The 17859-nt window shown below is 48.2% G+C and overlaps 1 protein-coding gene and 1 long non-coding RNA gene across 4 annotated transcripts in view; both read left to right on the top strand.

Moving 5' to 3' along the window:
* Positions 1–17859, top strand: part of CELF3 (CUGBP Elav-like family member 3) — a 106034-nt gene that overhangs the window by 5915 nt on the left and 82260 nt on the right. The gene's annotated exons all lie outside the window — the stretch shown is intronic.
* The window catches only part of LOC309569701, an 85356-nt gene continuing 84367 nt past the window's right edge, over positions 16871–17859 (top strand). Inside the window, exon 1 of one of the 3 annotated variants that reach the window (XR_014226088.1) lies at positions 16871–16911. This is a non-coding gene — a long non-coding RNA (uncharacterized lncRNA). Of the gene's footprint in view, positions 16912–17322; positions 17359–17859 lie in introns of those variants that run through there. The other 2 variants (XR_014226089.1, XR_014226090.1) reach the window with 2 other exon arrangements.

Here is a 17859-nt window from a genome sequence, read left to right as displayed (position 1 = left end):
GGGAGAGCGCTGCACACCAACGAATGGTCTTGGAGAGTGCTGCACCCCAATGAACAGTTGGGGAGAGTGAGCGCACCAATGAAGAATCAGGGAGAGTGCTGCACACCAATAAAGAATCAGCGAGAGTGCTGCACACCAATGAACAGTCCGAGAGAGTGCTGCACACCACTGAACAGTGGGGGAGAGTTCTGCAGACCAATGAACGGTTAAGGAGGGTGCTACACACCAATGAATATTTAGGGAAAGTGCTGCACACAAATGAACAGTTGGAGAGACTGCTGCGGACCAATATACAGTCAGGGAGAGTGCTGCAGATTAATAAACTCTTGAGGAGAGTGCTGCAGACCAATTAATGGTCGGGGAGAGTGCTGCAGACCAATTACCTCTTAGTGAGTGTGCTGAAGACCAATTACCTCTTGAAGAGAGTGCTGCAGACCAGTGAACAGACAGAGAGAGTGCTGCAGACCTATGAACAGTTGGGGAGAGTGCTGCAGACCAATGAATGGTCGGGGAAAGTGCTGTAAACCATTGAACTGTCGAGGAGAGTGCTGCAGACCAATGAACAGTTGGAGACAGTTGTGCAGATCTATGAACAGTCGGAGAGAGTTGTGCAGACCTCTGAACAGTTGGGAAGAGTGCTGCAGACCAATGAATGGTTGGAGAGAGCGCTGCAGACCATTGAATGGTCGAGAAGAGTGCTGCAGACCAATGAACGGTCACAACCAATGACTGTGCAGGGAAAGTCCTGGAAACCAATGAACAATCAGGGAGAGGTCTGAAGACCAATGAGTGTGTGGGGAGAGATCAGGAAACCAATGAATGATCAGGCCGAGTGCTGGAAACCACTGAATAGTTGGAGAGAGCTCTGGATTCCAAGGAGAGCGCTGCTGACCAATGAGCGATTGACGAGAATGCTGAAAACCAATAAATGATCAAAGAGAGATCTAGAGACCAGTGAACGTTCTGGAAAGCCCTGGAGACCCAAACAATTTTTTGGCTGGCATTTGGCTATAAGCTCAACTGACGCTGGAGAGAAGCCGGGAATCGGGTTTGCTTCCTTGGTGGTTTATGAACGCCGACGTTCGTAGCGCAGACCAGAAGGACATTTGTGTCCCTGCGTTAAATACAATTCCTGAAAATTACAAGGCCCCCGGGGAACGCAGGAAACGCATTCTCCTCCGTCTCTCCCGGGATCAATATGGACAGACGTCTCCCTAATCCATGAGGATCCACATTATTCCTGCTATTTGTCTTGACAGCTTTACGATACAAAGTATCCGTCATTGACGCGCCGCTGCGAGCGTGATGGACGAGGTGTGAGCGGAGATAATGTGTTTCTGTCCTGTCGTTCCGCGTCCTTCCGAGTGATGAAGTGCCTCTACCCCCCTCCTAATCTCGAGGACGGTACGTCCCTCCCTCCGCGTCCTTATTAACGGGAGCGCAAACGTATGCGGGGACTGGTCTACCTGGCAAAAGATTCATAACGCAATAAGCGCCGTCTTGTGATTGGCTGAACCCTTTCTGTGCTATAGAGAAGTGGAGGTCAACGTACTAGATATAAGGGGGGCTCTACTGCGGCCCCTGACATCCCCACGGGAGATACACATAATATTCAGTCTATGTTGTGCTATAAAAGATTGTCAGAGACTGATGTCATATTACAGGAGACAGTCAGAGACTGCAAACATCCTACAGGAGATGGTCATTGGTCAGAGACTGCAAATATACAACAGGAGATGGTCAGAGACTGCAAACATCCTACAGGAGATGGTCAGAGACTGCAAATATACAACAGGAGACGGTCAGAGACTGTAGGTGGCATACTACAGGAGATGCTTAGAAACTACTCACATACTACAAGAGAGTAGGAGAGACTGCTGTCATACTACAGGTGACTGTCAGAGACTGCTGACCCACTACAAGAGAAAGTCAGAGACTGAGCACAAGCGTTGGTGGAGACTGGAGCAAGACGTAGACATTGTTTCATAAAACTGCCAGCACAGGCCTTTTACCAGTAAATGGTCACAACCCCCCCCCCCCCCCCCGTACCCACTGCTGGGGCCGTCCGCCACACAGTAAGTACCAAGGAGCTACTTGCAACCCAGGGGAAGAGTGCTGACAACCAATGAATGATTGGGGTGAGTGCTGAAAACCAATCAGTGATCAGGGTGAGTGCCAGAGACCAATGAATAACTGAGGAGGGTGTTGGAGATCACTAAACAGTCAGGAAGAGTGTTGTAGACCTTTGACTCATCTGGGAGATTGTTGTAGTCCAGTGACTGATCAGGAAGAGTGCCGCAGACCAATGAATGATTGGGAAGAATGCTGAAGACCAATGAACAATTTGGGAGAGTTCTGGAGAGAGTCAGAATGATCAGAGAGAGTGTTGGAGACCAATGAAGGATCAGGGAAAATGCTAGAAACCAATGAACGATCGAGAATAATGCTGGAGACCAATGAACGATCGAGAATAATGCTGGAGACCAATGAACGATCGAGAATAATGCTGGAGACCAATGAAGGATCAAGAAGAATGCTGGAGACCAATGAACGATCGAGAAGAATGCTGGAGACCAATGAAGGATCAAGAAGAATGCTGGAGACCAATGAAGGATCAAGAAGAATGCTGGAGACCAATGAAGGATCGAGAAGAATGCTGAAGACCAATGAACGATTGGGGAGAGTCCTGGAGACCAATGAAGAATCAGGGAAATTTTTGGAGATGGATGAAGGATTACGTAGAATGCTAGAGGCCAATGAAGAATCAAGAATAATATTGAAGACCAATGAACGGTTGGGGAGAGTGCTGGAGACCAATGAACAGTCGGGGAGAGTGCTGGAGACCAATGAAGGATCAGGGCAATTGTTAGACGGGGATGAAGGATCAGGAAGAGTGCAGGAGACCAACAAAGGATTGAGAAGAATGCTGGAGACCAATGAACAGCTGGGGAGAGTGCTGGAGACCAATGAAGGATCAAGAAGAATGCTGGAGACCAATGAATGATGAGGGAAATTGTTGGAGATGGATGAAGGATAGAGAAGAATGCTGGAGACCAATGAATGATCGAGAAGAGTTGTGGAGACCAATAAAGTTTAAACAGAGTGCTGGAAACCAATTAACAATTGGGGAGAATGCTGGAAACCAATGAATGATCAGAGAGAGTGTAGGAGACCAATGAATGATCAGAGCCATTGTTAGAGATGGGTGAAGGATCAGGGAGAATGCTGGAGACCAATGATTGATGAGGGAGAATGCTGCAGACCAATGAATGATCAGGGAGAGTGTAGGAGACCAATGATTGGTCAGGGAGAGTGTTGGAGATGGATGAAGAATAAGGGAGAACGCTGGAGACCAATGATTGATCAGGGAGAATGCTGCACACCAATGAATGATCAGAAAGAGTGCCGCAGACCAATGAATGATCAGAAAGAGTGCCGCAGAACAATGAATGATTGGGAAGAATGCTGAAGACCAATGAACAATTTGGGAGAATTCTGGAGAGAGTCAGAATCGTCAGAGTGTTGGAGACCAATGAAGGATCAGGGAAAATGCTAGAGACCAAGGAATGATCAAGAATAACGCTGGAGACCAATAAACGATTAGGGAGAATGCTGGAGACCAATAAACGATTGAGAAGAATGCTGGAGACCAATGAACAATTGGGGAGAGTCCTGGAGACCAATGAAGAATCAGAGAGAATGCTGGAGACTAATAGAGAATCAAAGAGGGTGCTGGAGACCAATAAATGATTACGTAGAATGCTAGAGACAAATGAAGGATTGAGAAGAACACTGGAGATCAATGAACGGTTGGGAAGAGTGCTGGAGACCAATAAAGGATCAGGACAATTGTTAGACATGGATGAAGGATCAGGAAAAGTGCAGGAGACCAACGAAAGATCAAGAAGAATTTTTTTTTTTTTCTTTAAAGCCCGTGGTGTGTGAAACACACTCAAAAGACTTAACACCCGGTGCATAAAAAAGTGCACACACGCAAACGTGGACACACAAAAAGTGCACAAGGCGTACACACATGGCCCTCCTCCGAAGAGGAAGGGCCCTGACCCTGATCCCCCGGGGCGCGAAGCTCCTGACAGGGACTGAGGTACTCACTTAGGTCCACCCAGCCGAAACCGGGCGGACCCCATTCTTCAGGGGGACTGCCGAAACAGCCCACCCCGAGTACTAGGTAGGGCTCCCCCGAAGGGAGACCCCATGGGAGAGGGCGAACTAAGCCAAAAGGCCATATCCACCCCCTCCCAAGACTTACAGGGCAGGCCCGAGGACCTACGCCATCAAAGTCGTGCAAAGTGCTCAACCAAAAAAAGGGACAAACGTGACACACAACAAAGAAAAACAGAGTGGGGAAAGGGGAAGTGGAGAAGTGCAGGGTAGTGCCAAAGTGAAAAACCTTGGCAGGCCCCCCGGCCAGGAATAAAAAATTCCTCTGGTGTTGGCCAAAAGGCCCACCCCAAGAGGCAGGTGCTTGAAAAAGTGTGATGGTGCAGTGACCAAGGTGCCACAAAACTCAGGTGAGCTGCCCCTCACCAGTGAGATTGAGGCACCCCTGGGCTGCCACCCCAGGGGCACGTACACCACAGGCTTTTTCGGTCTCAGCCCCCGGCCAGACCCAGTGTAGCCCTATCCCATCAGGAGGCATCAGAACTTTAGACAGCTTAGGGTGAGCCTGCCTTCAACTGGGGACAAGCCTTTTGCAAGGCCAGATTCAACCCAGGAGGAAAGGTTCCCCCACCACCATCCGCCATTCCTTACCAATCACATCCAGGAGCAGTACTAACCGTGGTCGCCCGGCTTTCCCACTCCCTTCAAACTGACAGGGGCGGACCCATTCAAATCAGAAGGCAACAGACCCATCCGGCTTTCTCTGACAGTGCCTACTTCCCGGTCCTCCAGTGACGTCCAGAGCGCCCCGGTTCATTTCAGCCCCTGCCGATACTAACCCTCAGGGTCCATACCAACTGATAAGAACAGATACTACACTTGATCTTAGCCAAAAGGCCGAGAAGCGAAAGATCAAGAAGAATGCTGGAGATCAATAAAGGATCAGGGAAATTATTGGAGGAGACGAATGAAGGATCAGGGAGAATGCTGGACACAATGAAGAATCAGAGAGAGTGCTGGAGACCAATGAAGGATCAGGGAAATTGTTGGAGATGGATGAAGGATAGAGAAGAATGCTGGAGACCAATAAACAGTTGGGGAGTGTATTGGAGACCAATGAATGATAAGGACAACTGTTGGAGAGGAATGAAGGATCAGGGAGAATGCTGGACACAGTGAAGAATCAGAGAGAATGCTGGAGACCAATGAAGGATTGAGAAAAGTTCTGGAGACCAATAAAGGATCGAGAAGAGTGCTGGAGACCAATGAACAATTGGGGAGAATGCTGGAGACCAATGAATGATCATAGAGAGTGTAGGAGACCAATGAATGACCAGGGCGATTGTTAGAGTTGCGTGAAGGATCAGGGAGAATGCTGGAGACCAATGATTGATCAGGGAAAGTGTTGGAGACTAATGATTGATCAGGGAGAGTGTAGGAGACCAATGATTGATCAGGGAGAATGCTGGAGACCAATGATTGATGAGGGAGAATGCTGGAGACCAATGATTGATCAGGGAGAGTGTAGGAGACCAATGATTGATGAGGGAGAATGCTGGAGACCAATGATTGATCAGGGAGAATGCTGGAGACCAATGATTGATGAGGGAGAATGCTGGAGACCAATGATTGATGAGGGAGAATGCTGCAGACCAATGAATGATGAGGGAGAATGCTGCAGACCAATGAATGAGCAACGAGTGTAGGAGACCAATGATTGATCAGGGAGAGTGTTGGAGACCAATGATTGATGAGGGAGAATGCTGGAGACCAATGATTGATCAGGGAGAGTGTTGGAGACCAATGATTGATCAGGGAGAGTGTAGGAGACCAATGATTGATCAGGGAGAGTGTTGGAGACCAATGATTGATCAGGGAGAGTGTAGGAGACCAATGATTGATCAGGGAGAGTGTTGGAGACTAATGATTGATCAGGGAGAATGTAGGAGACCAATGATTGATCAGGGAGAGTGTTGGAGACCAATGATTGATGAGGGAGAATGTAGGAGACCAATGATTGATCAGGGAGAGTGTTGGAGACCAATGATTGATCAGGGAGAGTGTTGGAGACCAATGATTGATCGGGGAGAATGTAGGAGACCAATGATTGATCAGGGAGAGTGTTGGAGACTAATGATTAATCAGGGAGAATGTAGGAGACCAATGATTGATCAGGGAGAATGTAGGAGACCAATGATTGATCAGGGAGAGTGTTGGAGACCAATGATTGATGAGGGAGAATGCTGGAGACCAATGATTGATCAGGGAGAGTGTTGGAGACTAATGATTGATCAGGGAGAATGTAGGAGACCAATGATTGATCAGGGAGAGTGTTGGAGACCAATGATTGATCAGGGAGAGTGTAGGAGACCAATGATTGATCAGGGAGAGTGTTGGAGACTAATGATTGATCAGGGAGAATGTAGGAGACCAATGATTGATCAGGGAGAGTGTTGGAGACCAATGATTGATGAGGGAGAATGCTGGAGACCAATGATTGATCAGGGAGAGTGTTGGAGACCAATGATTGATGAGGGAGAATGCTGGAGACCAATGATTGATCAGGGAGAGTGTTGGAGACTAATGAACAACCATGGAGAGTCCCAGGGACCAATGAACAATCGATGAAAGAAGCATGCTTCCCATTCCCCACCCCCTGTAATCACAGTGATGTCAGTCTTACCTGCTGCAAACTCCCGGATGTTCTCAGGACGGTGGAGCAGAACCTCCCTAGAGAGACACAGAGAGATGTGATTGGTTGGGGCCCTGGTGTTATCAGACTGTGTATGGGGCAGATGTCGGTGTTGATGGAATTATAATCACCGTATAAATGCAGACAGGAGAAGGCGCACTTCCTGGTGGCTTCGGAGGTAGCTCTCATTACTGATCCGGGTCTGGATCTGCGGGAGGAGAGATCACATACATAGGGATCAGAGATCCAACCAATGACAGGAGACTACAGATGTCACCATAAACCACCGATCAAAACATGACCATGGGAAACAACCAATCACATATCAGTGACGTCAGATGGCTTGTTTTAGATGACTGATTGATCAGATCATGGGGGGGGATCAATGGGTATATTAGAGATGACTGATCAGATCTGTCTGCATTATTGGAGGGGACGATGGTTATATTGGTTGATTGATTGATTGATCAGATCTCTCCAAGTTACGGGGGTGGGGGGGATCAATGGGTATATTAGATGATTGATTGATCAGATCTGTCTAGATTATTGGCAGGGACAATGGTTATATTGGTTTATTGATTGATCAAACCTTTCTGAGTCATGGGGGGGGGATCAATGGTTATATTAGATGATTAATTGATCAGATCTGTCTAGATTATTGGCGGGGACGATGATTATATAGGTTGATTGATTTATCAGATCTCTCCGAGTCATTGGGGGGGATCAATGAGTATATTAGATGGTTGACTGATCAGATCTGTCTCGATCATTGGAGGGGACGATGGTTATATTGGTTGATTGATTGATCAGACCTCTCCGAGTCATTGGGGGGGGGGCGGGGGGGGGAATCAATGGTTATATTAGATGATTGATTTATCAGATCTGAGTCAATAGGGGGGGCAATGGTTATATTAGATGATTGGGGGAGATGTATATTAAATGATTGATTGATCAGATCCCTATAAGTCACTGGGGAGGAGGGGTATATTAAATGACTGAACAGATCTCCCCGAGTCATTGGGGGAGGGGGGGGGGTCATATTGGGTAATTGTATTGTGGGGTGTATAGCCGGCATTATACAGGAATTGGGGTCTCTCTGCACTCAGCTGCTGACTGGTAGGCGTGTCTCCACCAATCAGGGGCTCAGGAGTGCAGAACACACAGCTGGTGGGGGTTTCTGCATTGCACAGACCCCTCCCCCCTATCCTGGGCATAAACCCCTCCCCCCCGGGGGCTGAAACAGGAAATCTTATATATAACAAATTGCAATTAATTTCATGGGGACACCACAACTCTCAGCATGCTCAGTGATCAGTCAGGTGACACTACAACTCCCAGCATGCTCAGTGATCAGTCAGGTGACACTACAACTCCCAGCATGCTCAGTGATCAGTCAGGTGACACCACAACTCCCAGCATGCTCAGTCAGGTGACACTACAACTCCCAGCATGCTCTGTGGTTAGTCAGGTGACACCACAACTCCCAGCATGCTCAGTCAGGTGACACCACAACTCCCAGCATGCTCAGTGACCAGTCAGGTGACACCACAACTCCCAGCATGCTCTGTGGTTCCCCTCTCACCCTCCAGGCCCCCAGTTGGATCTCCTGTTCGGGGTTCAGGGCCCCCGGATCCGCCTCCGCCATCTTCCTCTCCTCTCAGGGACGCTTTCCTGGTTGCTAGGGGCGGGGAGTCACGTGACTGGGTGAGGCCCCGCCCTGTTCTCGGTGAGAATGTTACCATGGAGACGGCCGAGCCAAGGGGAGCCCCGCGTGTGACGTCAGTAACAGGTATGTGGGCGGAGCCTGACTATCGGCGCCTTGTCCTGGGACAGCCAATCAGGATTGTCCTTCAGATGAATGTGGTTACCAGGGGCAACAGAGGAGGAAACTCAGCCGTCTCCATGGTGACACCACAGAATCCGGTCACATGATTGTAGTGTCCCCTCCCCCTATACATTATATGCTGTGCTGTCCCCTCCCCCTATACATTATATACTGTGCTCTCCCCTCCCCCTATACATTATATACAGTGCTGTTCCCTCCCCCTATACATTATATACTGTGCTCTCCCCTCCCCCTATACATTATATACTGTGCTGTCCCCTCCCCCTATACATTATATACTGTGCTCTCCCCTCCCCCTATACATTATATACTGTGCTCTCCCCTCCCCCTATACATTATATACTGTGCTGTCCCCTCCCCCTATACATTATATACTGTGCTCTCCCCTCCCCCTATACTTTATATACTGTGCTATCCCCTCCCCCTATACATTATATACTGTGCTGTCCCCTCCCCCTATACATTATATACTGTGCTCTCCCCTCCCCCTATACATTATACACTGTGCTGTCCCCTCCCCCTATACATTATATACAGTGCTATCCCCTCCCCCTATACATTATATACAGTGCTCTCCCCTCCCCCTATACATTATATACACTGCTGTCCCCTCCCCCTATACATTATATACAGTGCTCTCCCCTCCCCCTATACATTATATACACTGCTGTACCCTCACCCTATACATTATACACACTGCTGTCCCCTCCCCCTATATATTATATACTGTGCTGTCCCCTCCCCCTATACATTATATACAGTGCTGTCCCCTCCCCTATACATTATATACAGTGCTGTCCCCTCCCCCTATACATTATACACAGTGCTGTCCCCTCCCCCTATACATTATATACTGTGCTCTCCCCTCCCCCTATACATTATATACTGTGCTGTCCCCTCCCCCTATACATTATATACTGTGCTGTCCCCTCCCCCTATACATTATATACACTGCTGTCCCCCTCCACCTATACATTATACACTGTGCTGTCCCCTCCCCCTATACATTATATACTGTGCTCTCCCCTCCCCCTATATATTATATACAGTGCTGTCCCCTCCCCCTATACATTATATACAGTGCTGTTCCCTCCCCCTATACATTATATACAGTGCTCTCCCCTCCCCTATACATTATATGCTGTGCTGTTCCTTCCTCCTATACATTATACACTGTGCTGTCCCTTCCCCCTATACATTATATACTGTGCTGTCCCCTCCCCCTATACATTATATACTCAGCTGTCCCCTCCCCTATACATTATATACTCAGCTGTCCCCTCCCCCTATACATTATATACTGTGCTGTCCCCTCCCCCTATACTTTATATACTGTGCTATCCCCTCCCCCTATACATTATATAATGTGCTATCCCCTCCCCCTATACATCATATACTGTGCTCTCCCCCTATACATTATATACTGTGCTGTCCCCTCCCCTATACATTATATACAGTGCTGTCCCCTCCCCTATACATTATACACTGTGCTGTCCCCTCCCCCTATACATTATATACTGTGCTCTCCCCTATAAATTATATACTGTGCTGTCCCCTCCCCCTATACATTATATACAGTGCTGTCCCCTCCCCCTATACATTATATACTGTGCTGCCCCTCCCCCTATACATTATATACTGTGCTGTCCCCTCCCCTATACATTATATACTGTGCTGTCCCCTCCCCCTATACATTATATACTGTGCTGCCCCTCCCCCTATACATTATATACTGTGCTCTCCCCTCCCCCTATACATTATATACTGTGCTGTCCCCTCCCCCTATACATTATATACTGTGCTGTCCCCTCCCCCTATACATTATATACTGTGCTGACCCCCTCCCCCTATACATTATATACACTGCTGTCCCCCTCCCCCTATACATTATATACAGTGCTGTCCCCCTCCCCCTATACATTATATACTGTGCTCTCCCCTCCCCCTATACATTATATACTGTGCTGACCCCCTCCCCCTATACATTATATACACTGCTGTCCCCCTCCCCCTATACATTATATACTGTGCTGTCCCCCTCCCCCTATACATTATATACTGTGCTCTCTCCTCCCCCTATACATTATATACTGTGCTCTCCCCTCCCCAATACATTATATACTGTGCTGTCCCCTACCCTATACATTATATACTGTGCTCTCCCCTCCCCCTATACATTATATACTGTGCTGTCCCCTCCCCCTATACATTATATACTGTGCTGTCCCCTCCCCCTATACATTATATACTGTTCTGTCCCCTCCCCCTATACATTATATACTGTGCTCTCCCCTCCCCCTATACATTATATACTGTGCTGTGCCCTCCCCCTATACATTATATACTGTGCTCTCCCCTCCCCCTATACATTATATACTGTGCTCTCCCCTCCCCTATACATTATATACACTGCTGTCCCCCTCCCCTATACATTATATACTGTGCTGTCCCCCTACCCCCTATACATTATATACTGTGCTTTCCCCTCCCCCTATACATTATACACTGTGCTCTCCCCTCCCCCTATACATTATATACCGTGCTCTCCCCTCCCCCTATACATTATATACCGTGCTCTCCCCTCCCCCTATACATTATATACTGTGTTGTCCCCTCCCCCTATACATTATATACTGTGCTGTCCCCTCCCCCTATACATTATATACAGTGCTGTCCCCTCCCCCTATACATTATATACTGTGCTGTCCCCCTCCCCCTATACATTATATACTGTGATGTCCCCCTCCCCCTATACATTATATACAGTGCTGTCCCCTCCCCCTATACATTATATACTGTGATGTCCCCTCCCCCTATACATTATACACTGAGGTGTCCCCTCCCCCTATACATTACATTCAGTGGCGTCCCATTCACCTATACATTATATACTAATGTGTCCCCTCCCCCTATACATTATATACGTGATACATTGTGTCCCCATATGTTGTGTCCCCATACGTTGTGTCCCCATGCGTGGTGTCCCCATACATTGTGTCCCCATACGTTGTGTCCCCATACATTGTGTCCCCATACGTGGTGTCCCCATACATTGTGTCCCCATACGTGGTGTCCCCATACTTTGTGTCCCCATACGTGGTATCCCCATACATTGTGTCCCCATACGTAGTGTCCCCATACGTGGTGTCCCCATACATTGTGTCCCCATACGTGGTGTCCCCATACGTGGTGTCCCCATACGTTGTGTCCCCATACATTGTGTCCCCATACGTGGTGTCCCCATACATTGTGTCCCCATACGTGGTGTCCCCATGCATTGTGTCCCCATACATGGTGTCCCCATACATTGTGTCCCCATACATTGTGTCCCCATACATTTTGTCCCCATACGTTGTGTCCCCATACTTTGTGTCCCCATACGTGGTGTCCCCATACGTAGTGTACCCATACGTGTTGTCCCCATACATTGTGTCCCCATACATTGTGTCCCCATACTTTGTGTCCCCATACGTGGTGTCCCCATACATTGTGTCCCCATACGTTGTGTCCTCATACATTGTGTCCCCATACTTTGTGTCCCCATACGTGGTGTCCCCATACATTGTGTCCCCATATGTTGTGTCCCCATACATTGTGTCCCCATACGTTGTGTCCCCATATGTGTTGTCCCCATACATTGTGTCCCCATACATTGTGTCCCCATACGTTGTGTCCCCATACATTGTGTCCCCATACGTTGTGTCCCCATACGTGTTGTCCCCATACATTGTGTCCCCATACGTGGTGTCCCCATACTTTGTGTCCCCATACGTGGTGTCCCCATACATTGTGTCCCCATACGTAGTGTCCCCATACGTGTTGTCCCCATACATTGTGTCCCCATACTTTGTGTCCCCATACGTGGTGTCCCCATACATTGTGTCCCCATACATTGTGTCCCCATACATTGTGTCCCCATACGTTGTGTCCCCATACGTTGTGTCCCCATACTTTGTGTCCCTATACGTAGTGTCCCCATACGTAGTGTCCCCATACGTGTTGTCCCCATACATTGTGTCCCCATACATTGTGTCCCCATACGTTGTGTCCCCATACGTTTTGTCCCCATACATTGTGTCCCCATACATTGTGTCCCCATACGTGGTGTCCCCATACATTGTGTCCCCATACATTGTGTCCCCATACATTGTGTCCCCATACATGCTGTTATTGTGTTTCCTCTGTTGTCACCACACTGAGTCTGACATAACAATGGAGGCCGATCCTTTGTCCGGGTTGATAATACTTTTGTCCCCTTGTCACCATGTCCCCAGTTGACCCCACAATCCCCCTCCCCCCCCCCCCACAATCAGCAGCTGGGGTCTCTTTGTAGGAACATTTCCTCCCCCCTCCTCCACCTGCCTTCAGTGTTAACCCTCTCTGCCCCAGGACAGGGCTACTACGGGTGCAATTAATGAACTGGCACTCTCAATTAGAGACAATTTATGGCAGCTATATTATCCCCCCTCCCCCCCTCGCCGTCCTGTCCCCTCCGCCATGTCTGCTGCGCCAGGGACGGTGTATCGGTAGGGGGGGAGGGGGTGGTTTGTTCTCCGGTTGTGACCCTCATATCTTCATTGTGTTCCCATATGTGATGTCCCCATATGTGGTGTCCCCATACGTTGTGTCACCATATGTGGTGTCCCCATACATTGTGTCCCCATTCGTAGTGTCACCATATGTGGTGTCCCCATACATTGTGTCCCCATTTGCAGTGTCACCATATGTGGTGTCCCCATACATTGTGTCCCCATTTGTAGTGTCACCATATGTGGTGTCCCCATACATTGTGTCCCCTTTTGTGGTGTCACCATATGTGGTGTCCCCATACGTTTTGTCCCCATACATTGTGTCCCCATTTGTGATGTCACCATATGTGGTGTCCCCATACATTGTGTCCCCATTTGCAGTGTCACCATATGTGGTGTCCCCATACATTGTGTCCCCATTTGTAGTGTCACCATATGTGGTGTCCCCATACATTGTGTCCCCTTTTGTAGTGTCACCATATGTGGTGTCCCCATACATTGTGTCCCCTTTTGTGGTGTCACCATATGTGGTGTCCCCATACGTTTTGTCCCCATACATTGTGTCCCCATTTGTGATGTCACCATATGTGGTGTCCCCATACATTGTGTCCCCATTTGTAGTGTCACCATATGTGGTGTCCCCATACATTGTGTCCCCTTTTGTGGTGTCACCATATGTGGTGTCTCCATACATTGTGTCCCCATTCGTGGTGTCACCATATGTGGTGTCCCCATACGCTTTGTCCCCATACATTGTGTCCCCATTTGTGGTGTCACCATATGTTGTGTCCCCATGCATTGCGTCCTCATATGTGGGACCCTTTAGGGGTGTTGTAGGAACACAAACATGAATATTTTTATTACTGCAACGCGCATGCGCTGCAACGCATAATAACACAATATAGGAAGAGTTCTACACCACGTACGTATTTTTGTTGCGTCAGAACCTGATTTATTTCAACGGGCCGCGCATTACAGTGTGACGTAACGTACGTTGCATAAGAAGCAAATTTATTTCAATAGACCGTTCATTACTGTGCGACGTAACGTGTGTTGCGTCAGAAGCTGATTTATTTCAAATGTCTTGCGTGTTACGGGTGTGACGTAACGCACGTTGCGTAAGAAGCCGATTTATTTAAACATGCTGCGCATTACAGTACGACGTAACACGCGTTGCGTAAAAGGCTGATTTTTTTTTAAATGGCCGCGCATTAGAGTGCAATGTAAAGCACGTTGCGTAAGAAGCCAATTAATTTAAATGGCCCGCGCACTACAGTGGGAGGTAACGCACGTTGCGAAAGAAGCCAATTAATTTAAATGGCCGCGCATTAGGGTGCGACGTAACGCACGTTGCATGAGAAGCCAATTAATTTAAATGGGCCACGCATTACGGTGCGACGTAACGTTCGTTGCGTAAGAAGCCGATTTATTTAAACGGGCCGCGCATTACAGTGCAATGTAACGCACGTTGCGTAAGAAGCCGATTAATTTAGACGGCAGCGCATTAGAGTGTGACGTAACGCACGTTGCATAAAAAGCCAATTTATTTAAACAGGCTGCGCATTACAGTGCGACGTAACGCATGGTGCGTCAGAAGCCAATTTTTTAAATGGGCCGCTCATTACAGTGCAACGTAATGCACGTTGCGTAAGAAGTCGATTTATTTAAATGGGCGGCGCATTACACTGCGACGTAACGCACATTGCGTAAGAAGCTGATTTTTTTTATAAACGGCCGCGCATCAGAGTGTGACATAACGCACGTTGCGTCAGAAGCCGATTTATTTAAACAGGCCGCGCATTACAGTGTGACGTAACGCACGTTGCGTAAGAAGCCGATTTATTTAAACAGCCGCTCATTACAGTGCGATGTAACGCATCTTGCATAAGAAGCCGATGTATTTAAATGGCCGCGCATCACACTGCGACGTAACGCACGTTGCGTAAGAAGCTGATTTATTTAAACGGGTTGCGCATTACACTGCGACGTAACGCACGTTGCGTAAGAAGCCAATTAATTTAGACGGCAACGTATTAGAGTGCAACGTAATGCACGTTGCGTAAGAACCCAATTCATTTTAACGGCAGCGCATTAGAGTGCGACGTAACGCGCGTTGCGTAAAAAGCTGATTTATTTCAACGGGCTGTGCGTTACAGTGTGACGTAACGCTCGTTGCATAAGAAGCCGATTTCTTTCAACATGCCATGCGTTACAATGTGAAGTAAAGTGCGTTGCGTCAGAAGCCGACTTCTTTCAACGGGCTGCACATTATAGTGCGACGTAACGCGCGTTGCGCCACAAGTCATTTCATTTTAATTGTCTTGCGTGTTTTAATGTGACGTAACGCACGTTGCATCAGAAGCTGATTTCTTTCAACGGGGCTGCACAATATAGTGAGACGTAACGCACGTTGTGCCACAAGTCGATTAATTTTGCGTTACATCGCGTTGCGTCAGAAGCACATTTATTTTAACGAAGACTGAGATGTAACACACGTTTCTTGAAAAGCCGATTTCTTTCCTTGGGCTACGCGTTTCAATGTGACGCAACACGCGTTACTACATGCCGAAAAACATAAGTGACCCCTTAACGCACCGCAAAAGAGAACACTCAAATTGGTCGGGAACGATCACATCTGTCGTCTATACACGCCGTGACTTTATCCCTTCCCAAAGCGTCCCCAGACGGCGCCAGCGATGAAGCGGTCGGTCGGGATCGCTATTTATTTTCAGGATCTCTGACTCCAGCCGCGCGCGTTTGTACAACACGAGGAAAAAAAAATCTTTTGCGTAATAAATTTGCCTATAATGGCGTTCAGGCGCCAATTTTTTTTTTTTTACGCCTCTTTGTGCGGCCGTCCCGTTCCCTGGTTGCGTGTTTGCCTTCGGCCCTCTTATCAGGCGCTGTGTGTGTACCGATCTCTTGTCATCCTAAATGTGTGATCAGAGCGGACGGGGGGGAAGGGCCGGCAGGTGTGCACAGGCCCCGCTCGCTCCTGCTCGCTCTCCCCACTCAGTAAACACAAGTGTTCTTGGGGGATGGAAAACAGCAGATGGCTTCTAATCTGCCATCACGTAGCAACCATCATCCAGCATCATCATCGGGCTCCGGGTACCATCCGCTCCGCCGTGTCCATTATACGCCGCATACCGCCGCACAGAGACTTAGCGGAGACCACCCTCCCCCCCACCCCCTTCCACATCACAATTATCCACTGCTGGGCAATTAGAGGTCTGTTTTCACTGCGGGGTCACCTAATATCGCCCGCTGACGAGTGACCTGCGCAGAATAGGGCCCATTATTTCTTCCGTCTCTGGCTTATTATATGAAAATGAACTCGACGTGGGGGGCGGGGCTATAGAGGTACAATGTATAGAGGGAGATGCAAATCATTCATCTTAAAGGGGAGATCCACCCCAAAATGAAACATCAGCAACCAGGAGCTCAGTCACCTTTTATTTTCTAAGAATGTTGTAGGACTTCAATCTCACAGTAGTTTGTGTCTCCACCCCTCCCACAATGCTAAGATTTGCTATAGTATTTTGTGTCTCTGCCCCTCCCACAATGACGAGATTTCCTCCCAGTAGTTTGTGTCTTTGCCCTCCCACAATGCTATAATTTCCCTGTAGTAGTTTTTGACTCTACCCCTCCCACAATGGTGAGATTTCCCTCCAGTAGTTTGTGTCTCTGCCCCTCCCACAATGGGGAGATTTCCTGTAGTAGTTTGTGTCTCTGCCCCTCCCACAATTAAAAGATTTTCTATAGTAGATTATCTCCCTGCCCCTCCCACAATAGTAACATTTTCCCTATTAGTTTGTGTCTCTGCCCCTCCCACAATGCTAAGATTTCCCCTGCAGTAGTTGTGTCTCTGCCCCTCCCACAATGCTGAGATTTCCTATAGTTGTTTGTGTCTCTGCCCCTCCCACAATGCGGAGATTTCCTCCAGTAGTTTTTGTCCCTGTCCCTCCCACAGTGGTGAGAGTTCCCTGCAGTAGTTTGTGTCTCTGCCCCGCCCACAATGGTGAGATTTCCCCCAGTAGTGTCTCTGCCCCTCCCACAATGAGGAGATTTTCTGCAGTAGTTTGTGTCTCTGCCCCTCCCACAATGGTGAGATTTCCCTAGTAGTTTGTGCCTCTGCCCCTCCCACAATGGTGAGATTTCCTCCAGTAGTTTGTGTCTCTGCCCCTCCCACAATGGTGAGATTTCCTCCAATAGTTTGTGTCTCTGCCCCTCCCACAATGGTGAGATTTCCTCCTATAGTTTGTGTCTCTGCCCCTCCCACAATGATGAGATTTCCTCCAGTAGTTTGTGTCTCTGCCCCTCCCACAATGATGAGATTTCCTCCAATAGTTTGTGTCTCTGCCCCTCCCACAATGGTGAGATTTCCTCCAATAGTTTGTGTCTCTGCCCCTCCCACAATGAGAAGGTTTCCCTTCACACTGATCTCTCCCGCCTGAAATGTCTCCTCCTATAATTAGCGGATCATAACAAAAAAAATCTTTTTTTTACAGAGAGAACTTTTTGTGATCACATTTTTAGCGACCAATCAGATCCCTCCGATCGCCAAATACTTCCGCTGTGGCCAATCACAATTGGGTTAAAAAGAGATCATCAGATGGCGTTTTGGGTCTTCATAAACCAACCAACCAAACCAACCAAAGATCGAACGA

Source organism: Pelophylax lessonae (genome assembly GCF_965119305.1).
Source record: "Pelophylax lessonae genome assembly, chromosome: 13".
Lineage (NCBI taxonomy): Eukaryota > Metazoa > Chordata > Amphibia > Anura > Ranidae > Pelophylax > Pelophylax lessonae.
Note: the sequence above shows the minus strand (reverse complement) of the source record. Positions and strands in the feature narration are given on the sequence as shown.